Here is a 19025-nt window from a genome sequence, read left to right as displayed (position 1 = left end):
AGCTTATACACAAACATGATCCCAGGCCTTGGTTTTTTTCACGATTCATGAAAAAGAGGTCAAAATAGAGTATTTTTTGACTTACGTGCCTCGAAAATCCAGCAGCAATAAAAGATGCCTGCAACAAAGAATCCAAGTATTCTCTTTGCTGCAAAAATATGAATTAGTTGTCTTTACTCATCAGGCAAAATAGTGAGTTTCAACACAACAGCTAAAATTTTACTGTACCTTCGGAAAAAATTGTTTCAGTTCCACTGTGTTACTGGCCAGCTCCTTTCATCTCTGACCCAGAAGGCACAATTCCACCGGTGTGGCAGCTTCCAGCAAAAACTGCAGAAGCAATAAATCGATCCATCAGGATTCCAGGAAAACACATTTAACTCAGTAAGTAGCACCTTTTGCAAGCCGTCTTTTAAACGATGGAGTCGTACTCTTCGAGTTATGCATGCACGTACCAGGAGGAGTGTTGGGAGGAACTCGCCAAACTGCGCTAGGGCATCTGTCTGACACAATTACTGAGCAAAGCCATCTTGAAGCGATCTTCCCAGCACGCTGCGCAGAATACGTCCAGTGTCGTCTTGGGCACCGTCCTCCACCTGCTTCTCATCTGTCCAGGACTCAGCGCATTTGACGGCGTAGGAAAGAACAAAGAGGAGCTAACGCAGCCCTTGTGTTCAGGCATCTTGGCAATCGCAATCAAAACCCAGGCCCTCCAGACACATTCCTTCGTTATAATTTGAGGACCGCTATCAATCTGTAAAGGACGAGAAGATATGCTGTGTGACAACGACAGAATCTGTTTTAAAAATCTACTCCTGCATATGCAAGCACCAAAATAAGTAGCAAAAAATAAGCAATAAATTAAAGTTAATGGTTTTGAATATCAAATATTTTTTCCAGACTTTGTTCTACTGTCATTTAAAACTTCACATCAGCCAAGTTTTACATGTTTTGTTTGAGACCGTATGGCCCTGACAGAGTTCAGACTGCTTGGGAACGAGGGGGAGAAGGGAAACAAGGCTGGTGCTCATACGAAGGACTGCTGATGAGATTTTAAGTCTTCCCTAAATATTCCATTAGACCGGATTTTATTACATTTCAAATACTACTATACCATCAGCATGTATTGTTTGGCAATAGAGACTTCAGCTAGGCGTGGCATGAAGAGATAATGACTGAAGAACCTCATTAAAAGGCTCGGCAGAGCGGCAGCGCCGGACTCCGGGCAGGACGGCGATGGAGGTGCCTGGCCAGGAAGCACACAAATATCAGCTCTCGCTGATGCAAATGGTTAGAGAGCACAGAAGGAAACGTAAATAAACCATCCTTGAAAAGCTACCCTAAATGCAGGAAAAAAAAAAAAAAAATCAATTTTTTTTTCTGCACAAACTGGTGCCAATCCACAAGCGCTCCCCTTTCAGCAGCTGCCAGGATAAATTTCCCCTTTGGGCAGACGGTCCGAAACCTGAGCCCATCGCGAATGAGAATGTGCAGCTTTGCTTGAGCGCGCATTAAAAAAAAACAAAACAAAAAACCCTAGATTTCTGTCCAGGGAAATTAATCATTCTCAGCACCTTTGCAGATACAGTCTGGCCCTTCAGTGCTGACCTACATACTGTGCAGACTACGTTTCAAAACAAGCTGACATTTAAATCAAAACGGCCCGACTTCCCACTCCCTCCCTTCATTCCCGGCGCATGAACGACTGATGGAGCGGTTGCCCTGAGAAGAATGTCGCTTCGTGGTGCTCCACGACACACGGAGCCTCCTCTGGACTTTTTGCACCCGGGTTTGGGATCGTCCCAAGCTGGAGCCTGTAGCTGTCGCCCCGCGAGGAGTTCCAGTCACGCACCAACTGTGGCTAAAAGCACACAGGGAAGGTGGTGGGCAGCGCTTTTTCTCTTGACAAGGAATATTTTAAAATAATGCTGTTCCAGTACGCACTGCCATTTGGGAATTCAGAGAGAATTCAATGCATACTGTATTTTACAAAACGTTCGTTAAGCACAATACTTTAATCAACAGTTAAAAACGTCAACCACAAAATCTTCATTAATATTAGATGAATGTAGCACTGCCCAAGCCAAATTCTGAGACACAGAATGACAGAATGACCTGGGTTGGAAGGGATGGGTGGAGATGATCCACTCCAACCCTCTGCTCAAAGCAGGATCAACAAGAGCATGTTGCTCAGGACCGTGTCCAGTCGGGTTTGGAATTATCTCTGACGATGGACACTCCACAACCTCTTCAAGAAACCTGCCGGGATAGTGCTCAACCACTCTCAGTATATTTTATTTTTTTTCTTTCTTCCATTTAGACTTATATCCTCTATCTCAATTTATGCCTATTGCCCCTAGTCCTGTCTTTTGTCACCACTAAGAGCTCCATCTTCTTTACTGCCCCGTCAGGTATTTACATACAGTGATCGGACCTTCCTGAGCCTTCTCTTCTCCCAGCTGAACAGCCCCAGCTCTCTCGGTCTCTCCTCGCCTGACAGATGCTCCAGTCGGGGGTGGACTCGTTGAGTATGTCCATGTCTCTCTTGTACTGGAGAGTCCAGGAGAGAAAACACACCCAGGCCTGTCTCACCAAGGCCGTGGAGATGGGAAGGATCACCTCCCTTGCCCTGCTGGTGATGCTTCTCCTAATACAGCCCAGGACACGGCCAGCCCTTCTTTGCCGCGAGCATGCATTGCTGGCCCACCTTCAGCTCATCACTCTCTAGGACCTCCGTGTGGCAAATCATCATGGAGCCCAACAAACATTACAAAGCAGGCGCTAATAAAATGCCGTCTGTTTACCTTCTCATCTAACTTACCGGCATGAATTTGAATTGGCCCAATTTTTAGGGGGACCATGTCCCTGTTGCAACTGGGGAAACACCACCAAAAGCCTGAAACCTTCAGGGTAACCCCTAACCTGCAATCTCAAAAACAGAGATCTAAAAATAAGTTTTTGCTCCTAAAAAACTGTGTGATTAGGGTACAATTTCACTGTAAAAGCCCAGCACGCAGACTCATCTCAGCAGCAAAACAAGCTTCACAGCAAGGAAGTGAGACAGCAAGTCACGCAGAGCTTCCACCATCTTTTTCAAGATCATTTTAGATAGATAAAATAATAACCATGTTAAGTAAGAAGCAGTCAATCTGGTTACATTTTCACCAGATAAAAACTGCACAACTGCTAATTCTAGTACTCTGGAATTAACGACAACTTCTGGAGCTTGTGGCTTGAGGTCCCTCTTGCAAGCATCTTACTCAAGCGCTGGACGGGCTAAGGAAGGACCCCACGCCCTTCTCCCCACTCGGTTCTGTCCCTCAGGCAATCTTAATTTACCTAACTAAAAGCTAGTGCTACGGATTTCAAATGAGCGCCCACACCAGCTGGGGCAGTGGTTCCAGTAAGGAGAACCCACTCGCTTTAGCGTGAGCTCCTGTTCAACGGGCGGATTCAAAGCCACGGTGTCCACTCACCTGCTTCTACCGAGCTTCTTTCAGAAAAGGGGTTTCTCAGAGAAGAACTTCACCACGCAGCACAGAACTACTGCAAAAAAGAACAAAATCTCCAGTTAAGCCAAAGCAAACATGATCAAGGAAACTTTTCCTGACAAATAAATAGAAGACAACGGGCACAGGCCAAGGTTAATTAAGTTAACAGAAAGGCGGCTATTGATTTCAAAGAATGACAAGTATCAGCTTCTTTTTTCTTTTAGTTTCTCGAACTAACACATAAAAGTTACTGATTTAAAAAGCAAACATCATGCCTCGAGCATTTTTGAAGAGTAAGAGTGAGACACAACATCACTCTCAGTAACTTGCCTTCCGAAGCAACAAGTACCAGTACTCATAGCTGTGGTTATACCCACAGACAGGGATGATTCATCCCAACACACGTACGGGTGTGTTTTTCTAGGGGTCTCTTCTGAACGATGAGACAGTAAAGCTTTCTACCTTTACATTTTCCAACATGCCCACATGCAATACGAAGCAGATATCATCCAAGCAACAAGAAAAGCACAGAGTTAGCGGGGAGAAAAGGCACGGTCCTGGTAAATCACTTCTTTCTCCTTTCAAACAGTTAACTGCAAAATACATAAGACTGCAGCACATAAAAATGGCACGTAGCGAACAGTAAAACATAATGGGAGTTTAACTGTTAAATGAATACCAACTCCAGCCAATGCGGCTATGATTTCATGCTTTTCCACTGTAAAAAAGAGGAGTCTGTCCACATTTCGTAACTCCAGAGGGAACGAGTTCCATGTTTTCAGGGTTGCCCAGAGCCGTAAGCACGTCCCCCTCGCCTGGGGCACTGCGAGGAAAGCTGCAGTGAGCCCCAGGCAGGCAGCGACACTGGGCAAACAGGAAAAAATCATCCCCTGCCACAATCCAAGGCCTAATGAAGAACATCTCTCTACAATCTCTAAGCGCCAGATTAAGCAGCCCCCATCACTGTTGCTCAGGTCCTCTCTTTCTGCAGCCTCTTCACAGCATCACTCCAGCCACCGGGCGACCACCAGTTCAACCTGATCGGGAGCTGATCCGGCTGAAATGCTGTCCACGGATTTCTGCGAGGAGATGTGTGGAGCCTGCAGGGATGGGAACAAGCAGACACGATGATGCCCATTGGGAGCAATGCTCCCCAGTATTGACATGGTATAGTGGCACCAATGGCATTTTTGGCTCTGGAGCTGGATTAGCATGCTGCTGCAGGGAACTGGATCCCCACCACCAGTTGCCCTCCTTTCTGCTTTTTGCCAGTTTGTCACAGAAAGGCCCGTCTCTGCACTGAATGCAGCAACAGCCGGCTCCTCTCACCCCATCGAGGGGGACAGGGAGGTTTGGCTCGGGAGAGCTGGTGCTTCACTACAGCTTAGCATCCTCCTCAGCATGCCCCCAGTGCTTCTCGCAGGGATACAACCATAAAATCAAAGAATTGTCTCAGCTGGAAGGACCTTTCAGATCAGCGAGTCCAACCATCAACCTAACGCTGCCAAAGCCACCACTACCCCACGTCCCTCAGCACCGCGTCTGCCCGGCTTTAAATACCTCCAGGGATGGTGACTCCAGCACTGCCCCGGGCAGCCTGTCCCAATGCTTGACAACCCTTTCGGGGAAGAAATTTCTCCTAATATCCAATCTAAACCTCCCAGATACACAGTACGGACAGGATTTGGTCTAACTGACCGAGAGAGAGAAGAGAATCCAAAAATAAGGACTCTCTGCCCAATGCTGTGATCATCCAGCCCGTCCCTCTTCTTATGACACTGCTGCCTTTGATTTTTTATGGAATATCGCCTCTTCCTTTACCCTTAACTTTCAGAGATAACTGCTAGTGGGCAAAAATACGCCCTACTTAAGGGGACCGTTTCCTTTCTTGTCCCCCACTCTTCTTCCACAAAAGGAAAGCATTAATTGAAGCCCTAAGAGTAAGGTCAACTTTTGGAAAACTATTTCATTCCCTTTGTTTAACTGCTATTAAAACAACGTGTGGCGTACTCCATCTGCAGTCCCACAAGAAGCTCTTTTATCTATTTGTTACCCTCCCCCAGCTTTTGCAGGAGGAAGAACACCACTGGGAGCACGGCATTTTCACGATGTAGGGAGGGTGAAAACATGGTGTGGCACAGAGAACATGCCAGAGGGGTGGCACCACAGCACCTCGACAGCCAGCTCTGCTGTGCAAACCCCTGTCACTCATACCAACGGAGAGCTCGCCATACAGCCCGAGAAGGGTATGACATCCCGTGTGTAACCTCGTCCATTAAATACCTTAGGATGAACGCATAATACAATGAAAATTCTATAAAACTTTACGATTTTAATAGTTTCAGTTACTAAGTTCAGTTTTCTGGAGACTTGGCAGGCTTTCCTGGAATAGACTGTGATATCTGAAACCTCTTTTGTTCCTTTTTTTTTTTTTTTTTTTTTTAACTTAGCTATTTGCAACCGTCAATGAATAGTGGCAAAATACGACATTTAGAATTAACCCCGAAAGCCTGGAACTATCTGATGATCAAAAACCCAAAGCAGAATGCTTCAGTCAAAGTCAGATTATCTTTAATCCTGTCTTAATAATGAGATTTCACAGTGTTAACGTATTGTATCAACCCATCGATTGCTGACACACTCCAAGAGCACAAGGAAAAGGATTTTGACTGCAATATTTCTCTAAGAGTTTCATACGGGCTGTGAAGTGTTCTTGCCATCTACACCGAAACATTTGGGTTGCTCTTTCCATTCTATTGGTATCCGCATTAATCTCTTTAATTACAAATCATCTGCTTATTGCAGGGTGTCCAAACGCTTTTGACCCCACAAATACAGAGCATTTTGATTGAAAAAAAATCTAAAAAGATAATAAAAATCACACACTTCCCTGCTTTTTTTTTCCAGCGCCTCAGATGTCTGGAGCGACTGCACATTCTAGCACTTTTGAAAAGGGATCCTGCCCCATGCAATAGCTACAGGAACGTTCCGCTGTCATTGCTGGGGAGGATGCCAACGGCTGTAGCGCATTTTAAAAACAACTCAAAAAAAACTACCTCTGGATGGTTTTTCATGAAGTCACCTAAAAATCTCTTATCTTCTGCGTATGTTTTAATCTCCAGGCAACACAGCTCCGTTCTACCTGAGCTACTCAGAGCAAGAACTCCCCAGCAGCAAAAAAGACCAAATATTGGCTCGTTATAAACTTGTTATCAACTCTTGCTGAAGCAGGAAGCTCACCGTCTCGGAGGGGGCTGCAATCAGGAAGCCCATTAAAGCCAAGACATCCCTTTGGACACCCAGCTCATCGCAACTCAGAGAATCATTAGAATTGGTCCGTCTTTTTCACGTAAGGAAGCATGGAAGAACCTCAGGTTTGCGTTTTTCAGCTTTTCAGAAATATGCTTATAGCCGGTTAATCAAAGTTGCTCCGGCTGTTTCTCACAATTATTTTTAAACAACTTATTGAAACATGATTCTCATTAATAATATAATGTAGATGATCTGAACAAAATATGCAAAAAAATCAGGATTAAAATCTGAAAACGCGTTGCTTAAACTATGAAATATCAGGACTTTTGTCACGTTCTGTTGCCTTTAAATGCCAACATCAATGCACAGCAGTCCGAACAGATCAACTCATTTTACCATCATGATTAGAAACGCACAATAAGACCAGAGATGATTTCAACAGACCTATGTAGTGCAAAAGGGACGAAAGCAAGATGTTCTTAGTGAGATTTAATAAAGCTCTATAGAAATTAGAAAACCTTGACAAATCAAATAATAAATGAGATTGTGCCAGGTTTGAACACGATTCTACAAAACCTTATCCTAAGAATCTAATTTCCTACTAAATTTGCTCTAGCAATGACCGCATGTAGGAAAAACTATCAATTTCTCTGAATGTTAAAAGCCTTCTCAAATGAGAATCCATAAGGAAATATGTTATAAACTGAGGCAATGCCATTTTTTAGGGAGGATGATATTGTAAACTTTACAAACTCCTTTCTTGAGGACCAAAGAAAATGAGATGGCTACCAGGGCAGCTTTACAGGCAGCCACAGGAGCGCCCGCTAACAGCTGCCATTTCATACCCGAGCCAGTGGCCCCAAGAAGTCCGTTCCCTGTTCCATCACCACCACTACTTTCCTTTCAGTAACCGCTTTTGGCGGACACTCCCGATGGCCTGTCTTACGGATGGTGGCAGCTGCAGTGGCTTCAGTGAGATAAATGAGGTCTTTCTCTCCCGTGCAGGGATGCTGTACCCCAGCGCAGCAGCTATCTATCCACGCAGGCCACATACCCTTCAGAGCCTTTAACTTAAGCCTTCACAGCCCATCAGACAGCGGCAGCTGGGTCTCAACTACGCGCCGCCTTCAGAGAAGAGGAGACGGAAGTCTGCGGCTTCCATCCTTGGATGCTGTGCTGCCCGCATCCCTCCAGTAGGAGCTTCTTTCCCCCTCTCCGCTTCAAATGCTACTCTTCACAGAGGGCTCTGGTCAACTTGAATTCAACCACAAGGCTTATGTGATAAACACATAACAGTTTTAATGAGATACAAAAAAGTAACAAGGCTAGACTCACCTACAACTCTGTCACCTGTCCCTGACCTCTGGCTCGAGTACACCAAAAGGCTGGAACTCCTCTATGGCGTTCTTTCTTCACTATCACGTTCTGTGAATGAGTAAGGTCTGATTTGATGATCTTGTGCATCAAGGAGAAACCTCCAAAGGGCAGCTCAAAGGACATCTAGTCTGCTACAAGCACTAGGAAATGCTTTTTAACATCCCATAAAAGACAAACAGAAAAAGACCAAAAGCTGTAACTATAACGTTCCATAGAAGAAAGCTTTAAAGCAGGTTACTATCTACTTCATAGCTCACCGAAAATAGCAATTACAACAAAACAGAAAAGAACATAAAAATCTCCAGCCCTGTAGAATTTTGCAAAACTTTTGGCCATGCCCTGTTTATTCAACACATTCATTCATATGGTGTTCACCATATAGAACACGCGATGGCTATGTTTCAGAGAGCACCTTTGTGAAATATTCTAAGCCTATGAGGAGATAGCGGGTCTGAGAGCAATAGCAGCACGCACGGCAGAGGGGCAGACCACACTTTTGTCCATATTTGATCTGCCATTCAGGCTGCTGGTTCTCCAGGGCCAGTGCTGGAGCAGAGCAGGATCGCCGACAGCTCCCGTGTCTGCAATACTTTTGATAAAAGGGCCTTTTAGTGAGTAGCTGGGGATGTGGTTTCAGCGAAGACAAGCAACATGTTTGTAGGTGCTGGAGGCTAACATATGTCTCTAACGTGGCTCTCCGTACTCAGAACCAAGCCTCCTTCCGGCTACCCAGTCCAAATAAAATACAAATAAAGTGACTGCTGTGTAGAAACCTCTCCCAAGCATAGCAAAAACCCCAAAGACTGGTTATAGGGAGAGGAGACGGAGACTATACTAATGATATGCTTCGTACCCCAGCAAGGGGACAGGAATAACGCCATTCTGGGTCAAAGCTTCCTGCTGGTGGGAAGCTTGCCACGCCGACTGCTCCGCAGCTCTGCCTGCCAGTATCCACCTGCCCGGCGGCGCCTTTGGGCTTGGGTGCACAAAGGCTTGCTTCTGTAGCCCTCCCACAAACTGCCGCCGCCTTCGCTGGGTCTCCATGCCGTGTGAGGAACGTGAATATGCAAAGTCTCCGCACCGTGGCTTTATGGGAAATTATTAATTCATTTGGTGAATAGCCACGCTGAATTTCTAAAGTGGCAGAGAAACAAAATATTTGTATTAACTTGTAAACAAACTCCACTGCCATTAAGGGTATAACGTGAGTGTGATACATAAAAAGTGACCCTTTGGTCTTGAAACACTTTTGAAGACCCTCGCCACTTCAGAGCTCTGTTGCAGCTTCATCAGAGATCACACCTCGAAGGTGGTCTCCGAGCCAGCGCGGGCGCATGTGGACAGGCGACAGGCGCATCGCCAGGGCTGGCCTCAGCTCTGCCCTGATCTTCCGCCCATTTCCAGCAGCGAGCTCGGGCTCCAGACCGTTTGGCAACGCGTGCTTCTGGGCACCGGGCAGGAAAGCATGGTGCCACCAGGGCTGGCACAGTTTTAACTCTGCTCTGAAAATATGATTATCATATTTTCCAGCTTTACTGTAGCTGATTCTGGGAGCAGCTAAGTTTCCACATAAAACAAATGGTACTTTGTCTTTGTATGCTGCCAGTCCTTGCAAATTGTACAACCGAGAGCATAAGCATTTAAGTGATGGAGTCATTCATCTAAATCTGAGAAGGAGAAAGGCACAACTTGCGATAAACTTTTTAATGTTTTACCTGACGTTGGTGTCAGTCTCATGAGAAACAGGCGCATCAATCTGCATAAATATACAAGAAGTTTGCCTGAAAGAAGCTTGCGGTTTTTTACAGCCGAAGGCTGACAAGGAAATTACTATTTATAAAATGACAAGAGGCGTTTTTCCTGTATACCTGAAAGAAAGCAAAATGAAGAAATGAAGAACAGCGCCTCAGTACCTACTGTTAGTATGTGCCCATCCTATGTGGGCGCAGACCAAAATAAGACGCCTGTGTATAATTTCTGTCAGTTAGCCTCTTTAGCTGCCTTTCAGGACTTACTGCAGATGCCCAAGTCAAGTGAACACGCTGAATATACCAGCAAACAGAACGGAAACATTCCCTCAAAAGGCAACAAAGCTTCCTAGCAGACCCACGCATGAGAATTAAATCTTTTTTTAAAAACAAAACAAAACAAAACCAACAAATCCCAAACACTTTCCCTGTCTCCTACCCTGGAGATGTTTTACTATCTGTAGAAGTTTCGCAAAGCATGACATAACCCAAAAAGGTTGCCTCCAGCGCTCAGGAGGGCAAACTTCCAATCACGCAAACAACAGAGAATAACAACCCCCAAGTCACTTGATCCAGTATTTCCTTACCAGTGCCCCGTATTGCTGAACGCTGCTATGGAGAGGCTGCACTACTTGGTTCTGCACACAAGGGCCGTGTTCCCTGGATGCGAAGTTCACACACGGACCGTCCAGGCTGTCAGGTGGGTAACAAGCGCCCCGGGTTTGATGAATCTACGCTGGAAGGCACGGCCCTGCTCACTGTGCTGGAGGAATGTCGTATTCCTTTAGAGCTGACTCTGCTCTCTAAAGGTCACGTTCCCAACAAGCCCTGAACTTCTGCTCCACTCTGCTTTTTGGAGGATGCTAAGTTCAGAAAGCTTAGGTTTTTATTTTAAACAGTACTTAAACCAGCCGTACATCCTATTAAAGAGAGAGGGGGAGATTGCTGACTCAGGGTGAGATAAAACAGCCATTTTCATCACGTTTAATTGCCGAAGGACATCTTGAACTTCTCAAACAGAGAGAGGAAGGAGAGGTCATCCTTGAGCGCCCCCATCCTTGTCCCTGTCGCAAGGCGCTGTGCAGTCTCACTGTCCTGCTGGTTCCAGCCCCAATGGCTGCACTGAAGAAGTGGGAAATACCCCTGCTCACACCCTAATTGCTGTGCTAATGAGGACGGGATCCAGTACACATGGTCAGAACATCAGTTGGGACCTTTCAGGGTGAAAGCTGCTACACAAACGCACGCTACCATGGCCGGTGTTTAATTTCAAATGGGACATATTTTTCTAAGAAATAACTGAATCACTGGGGAATGCTGGAATTAAGTCAGAACATGAGATTCCTGGAATGTTTGCCAATCCTAGTAGCAATCGGAGTGAGGGCCAGGTTTGGCATACAAAAGGATTGTTTTTCAGTCTGATAACAGCAGTGAAAATGAAAATTGGTCCATCAAGTCAAAATCTGGTAGTGGTTACCATGGCCCTGGTAGAACACAGACTTCTTCATGGTCTGTGAATGCAACGCATGCTGGAAAAGGGCAAACAAGTTTAGATTTTATCCCATCGCCAGTTCTGACGCAGAAAATTAAAGGCCTCCCATGTTGTTCTTATTTGAAAAGATAGAATGGAAGCCAAAGGACTGAAAAAATAGTTACTAGCAATACTAGGCCCCATTTTGAGTTTAGTGGTTTTGGAGATGGGAGTATTTTGCAGAGATGAAAAGCATTCGACTCGGTCACCTAACCTTTGAGTTGATGTCATTTCACTGGTGTCACGCTGGCAATGACTGAAGTAGCCACACGATTTGGTACCGGCATGTAGCAGAGCGGGAAAATACTCAAGGCCAAAGTGTCCACTGCTTCCATCCGCGCGGCTGTGCGCGGTGTTAGGCACAGGGCCATACAGCCAGGGCACACATTCGCCATGGATCCTACAGTTCCTGTGGAATGGTGGTTTCACCAGAAGCACGGAAAGAAAAGAACAGGAGATGGACTTGGGCCCTGATGGAAACCCTGCAAGGGTTTGGATCAGGCTGCCTGGGACTGAGTTTCCAATATAAGAAAGCGAACTAGAGAAAATGAGAAGTAGGTGTGAGAAATGGTAACTTTTTTTTTTTTTTTAAATCAAAAAGCCAAGCAACGCCTGTCAGACAAGTTTCTCAACATTCACGGGAATTAAAACCAGGTCCATTTGCAACTATTTACAAGCAAGAAATAAACACCTGATTCAGAATCAGATGCGTAAGATTTACAGACACAAGTCTGGCGGGATTACTGCATATTTACAAGGAACTTAATGAGGACATCCTAAGAAGGTACTGCCCACAGCTGAGACATGATAACCATCAGTAAGGACATTCTCAGATCATTACAAATGTCAACTTTAAAAAAAAAAAAAAGAAAACTAAAAGTAAAATTAAAACCATCCTCAGTTTCAGTCTCTCCATTATCTAGAGTGTGGTTTGAGCAAACAGGTTTTACTTTGCACTTACCATGAGCTAGGAGGGTGCATGCTATGAGTCCTGACATTAAATTCTTCCCACAATGTCTCTGTTTTAACACAAGTGTTCCCCGTGAGCCTCCTGCAGGCAGCCACCTTGCTTTGGCAATGAACGGCACAGTAAAACACGCCATACCGCGCCGTTCCTTTCCAGGCACGTTTGTAGCGTGGCTGCATTAAGCCAAATGCTTACTCCGAAGGGCAGGCACCAGAGTGCCACGGGGCTGGCTCGCAGGCATCGCAGCCACATGGTCCCAGTTGTGCCGAGTTTCAAGGATGGGGACAGCCAGGTTTCTCTCTTGCCTCTTCGATCTCCTTTAGAGAGCGGGAAGCCTGCCTGTGAAGCGTAACGACACAAAAGATGTGGTTGTCCCTGACAGTTCTTTCTTTTGATCTTGAAGACCTAAGGCGAGAGCGCTGTGGGTGCTGCCAATGCTGCAAAGCAACATTCTGACCTTGTTTTTCTCCCGCCTCTTCTCAGGGCAATGCTAGACTCCAACGACACATGGCCCTGTCCAACCCTACATTCCCTCGGAGATAAGGGAGACATTGACTTTGGCTCGCAAACACTACAGAGGGAACTGCCCAGAAGCTTCAGCCAAAGGCACTGCAAGGAAGAAAGCACAAATGGGACAGAACTAAATTCTGTTTGCTCATTCACGTCCGAGCACAAGAAAACTCCATCTCCAGACATAGTGCCTGTTAATCCAGAGCAGATGACTGCGATCAGAATGCCATTTCAGCATTCAAAAAGGGATACGGCACAAATGATTTACAAAATGGGCTTAATGAAGATACACATTTGGTCACAGCTGCTGCTGAGACCAGACTGGAAGGAATCCAAAAGACAGGAGGAAGTGAGAGCATTAGTAAATCAGAAGGGGAGATCAAGAGCTTGCTTCTGCAAAGAAATCCCAGCCTTGGAAACCACAATTTTTAATCCAAACTACCGATGGCCCTTCTAGACCGTGGGAGGCACCTCTCAAAAAACACCTGTAGTCTCTGCAGACCAGCGAAGGGCCATCCCAACTTCTCTGTGTCCTTCCTCAATTGAGCCAGCAAATAAAAGAAGTGCTTGTGCTCATGGTGGCTGCTGACGTTACCGACAAAAACTTCAGAGCTGAGTATACTTGGAAAGTTAGGGAGTTTTTAGAGTGAAGAGGAGTATTACTTCCTGAAATTTGTACAGATGGAGCACTGCATGTCCTGTGGGGGAGGACTGGGGTCAATCTTGTTAGACATAATAGGACTTTATTCATTATGGATGAAAAGATTCAGATCTTACCGTTATGGGAGAGGATGAGTTCAGCTGTGGTTTAAGCAAATTTCCAGGACTTGCAGAAGAGTGAATTAGACTGCTGAGACAAACGAGTTTGCAATTTTCAAAGAGCTAGTAGAATATTTGTAAGATTCCACCTCATTTGCTCGATGTCCGCAAAACATAAATACAACTTCCATCACGAAATGGAATAAATATCAACTGCTGTTTGCTTATATAAGAATTATTGGGCTATCAATCCTTATCATCAAGGCATAAGCTGATCAGTAGCTGGGATCAGAAAGAAATCCCCTCTGCTCCAACCCCACCATGGCTACAGTGTTAGATAATTAACAGTATATTACGGAAAGGAAGATTTAACACCTTCCTTTAACGCATCCAGAACTGAGGTATTAGGCCAGATGGACAATCATCTGTTCTAACGCAACTCTTCTACTCTTAAAAAAGAATAATATACCAAATCTAACCATTGCTCAAGAGAAATGCTAAATTATTACTGGGTGTGGTGCCACAGGAATCACTAACCACTCAGACCACTGATATTTAAGCGCTTTTACCATGTTCTGTAGCTGCTGGGATCTGTCAAAGCCAGGATCTCTTCTGCCACCCTCCCCAAGGCCACTGCCTCACCAGGGCGCAGCCTAGCCCTCAGGAAGATTCCCGAGCCACCAGACGTAAGCCTTGCTCTGGAGCCTCAGAAATCTCGCTGGGCTACAGCACACGACAGTTGCGGCCATTGTGCTCCAAATAAAGAGCCTGAATTGCCTAACAGATAAAAGCTGCCTTTTTTTTTTGAGACGAGATGCTCATGTCAAAGAGCTTAAAGAGAATGAGAAGAGAGCAAGTATTCAACCCACATTAAATTATTTTGGCCGTGAAACTGATGAAGAAAAACACAATAAAAACGCTGCAAAGAACTTTTCCAAATGTTTCTTTGAAAGAATTTGTACACGGCCAAGAAATGCTGGTTCCACACCAGACTCCTATGCCAATCTTTTCTTTCTTTTCTTTTTATTTTCTAAAGATTTTACTGGTACATTTAAATGTTGAAGTTTTTTGTAACACAGAGAGCATGCCTTGCCAATGACTTTTCCTCTACGGCACTGAAAGGTTTGTTTTCAATGTTTTACCGTTATTTTGAAGTATTTCAGGTTGTACAATCTTCAGCCTTTGCGTGACGTAACAGTTGCTGGACTCTACTCAATGTCCGATATGGCAGCGCAACTGTTAACAGCTTCACTGTCTACCCAGAGACTACCAGGGAAAAGCCACCCCGGTAGGAATGGAAAACATGGATCTGACAGACTCCCGACGGCTCACCTGCGCTGGATAAGAAGGAAATCAACTGCAGCCCTTGTTTCCTAACGTTTAACAGAAACCTTTTCAAAATTTCAATTCCACGTTTTTAAGAGAGGAAAAGCTGCAGTGAAGTTGACTCTTTTAAGCGTCATCTCACTGAAGTTATTGCTAATTGTCACCTATTTCCTCCACGTTCCATGAATTTTGGACCAGTGAAAAGAGCAATTAGACATTTTAAAAAACAAAACTGAAGCCAAACACTAAAACTTTCAGTTTTCTTTCAGCTGCTTAAATTCTTCCTGGATGTTGGGCTGCAAAAAGAGTTACATGCAATACATCTTTTGAACTGTACTTAAAGTATGGTTCATTAAGACTCCGGTTCGATTTTGTCCTAATAATGTTAGCCTTTAATTTTGTATAAAATGAGACAGGAATTTTCAAAGTGCATTTGCTTCTGGGAAAATTATATTCTTTTACGTAACACAAAATAAATATCTGCTTCCTTCTATTTTGTTTGAAAAAACATTTTCAGAAAAATGCTTGGGGAATATTCAAATAACGTCGTGTAACCCAAAACTTTGCTAGGATACCCTAGTAGCTTTGGAAACCTCCGAGCAGTTCTGGGTTACAGAGAATATGGTAGACTATTAAATGTACGCAATACTGGAAAGCCGCCACGTTAACTTTTCACCAGTGCGCTAGATGAGCACAGGACAGGCAGGAATTAGTTTCCGAAGTTGAAGAGCTGAAGTCACACCACACCGCCATCTTCCTGCCCGGGACAGAAGATGAACGTTCCTGTGCTCCCTTGAGACTGGACTCAAAGCAGAGGAATTCTCCTCCCTCCCCATTCTCTGTGGCACAACAGAAGGCATCTTTCAGGGTTAGGAAAAAATCTTTTTTCCCAAACAAATGCTATTGTTTGTTTGATTCTTGCGGTTTCACGATGCTGGCTGGAGGCTGGGGACAGCAATCATACCGTAGGCTCTAAATCAGCCAGCTGGCTGGTTCTGAGGCTGCTCTTGCGAGGACACCAAGAACCCTCCAACCACGCATGCCTCCCAAATAAAGATGGCTATTGCAAAGCAGAAACTCTTTCACAAAAAAAACCAAACCACTCAAAAATCCAGAACGCTTTCATTAATGCTGTGCATGCCAGTTTGCATTCAGGCTCTCTCTAGGATTAGAAATGCTAGTGCAATTCTAGAGCAAGTGCCGGAAAGCACTCCTGAAGCCTCCTTGTTGCAAGTTTTAATACAGTAATGGCATAAATTCAACCAATCTAAACTCAAACTTAATTAAGCAGTAATATAAACTGCAGAAACACTGCATAAAAGTTGCCGTTTACGTATGACAATTTCAGTGATTAACAAAGGTTCTTCAGGCAAGACCATGGAAGGCCCTAAGCAAACAGATGCTTTTTGAACAGCCTTGGGTTTTTTAAAAATACACCCATGCTTCAGACAGTATTTGCTAGTTCTGCACAGTTTATAAGACACAGGAAAGTAGGCGTAAGAAGCAGAGAGCTCCTAAGCGACAGCCTCGCTACTATCTGCTTGGATGTAAAGTGGAAGTAGCACAGGCACCACTCTTTTCCAGGTCTCCTGTTCCTTGCTTCTTTGGCTTCTATTAGATTTGCCCAAAAATGAAAACTTCTGGTTTGGGGGGAAGCAAAGCAGCCACTTCAGTTCTACTATTTGCATTTCCTTGTAAGTTGCTGTTTCAGCACCCACATCACGAATGAATAAAGGAACTGAAAAATAACACCTAGCAAGATGTCGTGGTTTAGCCTCAGACGGCAACAAAGAACCACGTGCCGCTCGCTCGTGCCTTCCAAACACAGGAAGAATCATAAGAACAGGCAAGACTCTTGGGTTGAGACAAAGGCAGTTTAATAGAACAGCAAAGGGAACAGGCAAACAACAACAACACGGATAGGGGAATATACAAACGCGATTACGGAACCGCCGCTCCCCCGCCGCTCGCCGCTCACCGGCCGGACCCGGGCCGCCCCAGCCCGCTTTTAAGCGGCAACTTCCTGCCCCCTCCCCCGGCAGCTCAGGGTGGGCGTGGCTCACATGGCATGGAATACCAGGAAAAGTTAACCCTATCCCCACCGGAACCAGGACACAAGATCAAGTCCACTGGCTGTGGATCTGAGAATAGTGGGAGAGAACCGACACCCCCTGAACGCCAGGACCTCCCAGGGCATCTTCCACAATAGGAAGGGGGTTGGCCTCGGCCTCACCTGTGCCCACACAAAGGGTGGGTCGGGTCAGCAGAGGGGCAGCCAGGATCCCGCCGTGGTGGCACCGAGCCAGGTACCTACCACCCTTCCAGGCAGGACAACGGCGTTGTCCCCGAGAATGCGCGGAGGGAGGCACGGCTGGTGCACCCTTTGGTCTCAGCAACCAGCCAGGAACACCCTCCAGTGTCACTACACAGACGCATGGAATTTTTAAACAGAATATAAGGCCGTTTACAAAAAATATTTAAAAAAAAAAAAACAAGTCCAAAAACAAACAGAAGAAGCAGGTGATATACACTTTACCACTAGAGTTGGCACAATAAATACTAACGAAGTTAAGAGCGGTCATGTTATGCAAGCATTAGACTAATAAAGAGCTCGAGTCTGCTACTCCCCAGAACACTGTTATTCTTCTAAAATATCGTTAGTTTTGGAAGCATTCACCATGCCTGTTGTATTTTTCTGAAACAGAGCATCATTTATTCTATCCTTTATTGGATGAGACATAAAATAGCAATCCTAAATAGGTGTGGCCATTAAAAATCATCTGCTGTCTTTGGCAAGAGCACCAAGAGCCAGCTCCAGCAATCAAGCCAAGTCCCCAGTGTGGAGAGAAGAATTCTCTCTCTCATCCCCCTCCCAGGTTATTTCAGATACTGAGTGAATTCTCAGGCTGATGTTAATTTGTGTCATTCGTTCATGATACAGCCACGCTGCTGTATGTCATCTTTGGTTCTCTCACACCTTGAAACATCAGCTTCCACGACTGAGGGAAGACAGGAACTATTGCAGAACACTACTTTATGCTGCCTTTCCAAATAATTCTGCTTAGCACCATTTGACAAACAACAACTTTCCAAAAAGCTTCCAGTATGCTGCTCAACACCGCCATTTCACGAGCACAGAGACAAAACTTAAAGCCCCAGGTCTCATTTCTTGCTTTATCTTGTTTCATGGTTAGTTAAACCATCAACGTCATTCTGCACACGTTCTTGCCCCAGTCTGCCAAAACACGAGACCAGTATCTCTGGGCTACGATACTCTACGCAAAGAGCAAGTTCTCCTTCTCATCACCATTTCCGCTGGACACTTAGCACTAGCCCTTTTAAATACATCTTCTAATTTCATCACCTCAGTCCCAGAGACAGAATTCACGTCAGTCATCTCCACCAGAAGTGGTCTATGCCAGCCACTTTATAAATGATAACTTGTGTAGACTATTCTTTTACACATAATCCTCAACTTCACTCAAGTTTACGTTGCTCTATCTCCCACCTTTAAATCCATCGTTTAATGGATTTAGCTAATCCGAAATCTGTTAATACTGTGGAAAAAAATAAATACGTATGCCAATATATATGTGCAAAGCATAGGTTTTGATAAGGAACATTTTCACTACAAAGGGCCTTATTTCTCAAAAACTCAAAATTTTCTTTTTTTTTTTGGGGTGGGGGCAGGTAGGGGCTACAGAAGTCAATTTAAAGGCTTAAGCTGAATTTTTCAAAACTTAGGTGCTCAAAATCCTTCTAAAACTCAGTGGGTAAAATGCATTAGGCTTTGAAACTTCCTTCCTCAAGCTGCAGTCAAATTCTATTCTTAAGTGCAGCCTCATAAAGAAGGTTAAGTAACCACCTTTAATTAACCACCTTTAATTTTGCGTGTGCACAAGGCAAAGCGGACACATGGCCAAACTTTTCAGAAGCAGAATTCCCACCCAAACTACAGAAATTTCCTGCTATTAACAAAACATCTCTCCCTGAAATCTTCACTCAAATATGGGCTTATGCCAGCTATTGGCCTCCCCAACAAAACTTGCTACATTAATTCTAAT

The sequence above is a fragment of the Rissa tridactyla genome, chromosome 5 (genome assembly GCF_028500815.1).
Source record: "Rissa tridactyla isolate bRisTri1 chromosome 5, bRisTri1.patW.cur.20221130, whole genome shotgun sequence".
NCBI classification, from domain to species: Eukaryota; Metazoa; Chordata; class Aves; order Charadriiformes; family Laridae; genus Rissa; species Rissa tridactyla.
The sequence above is the reverse complement of the archived record's forward strand: the minus strand, read 5'-3'. Positions refer to the sequence as shown.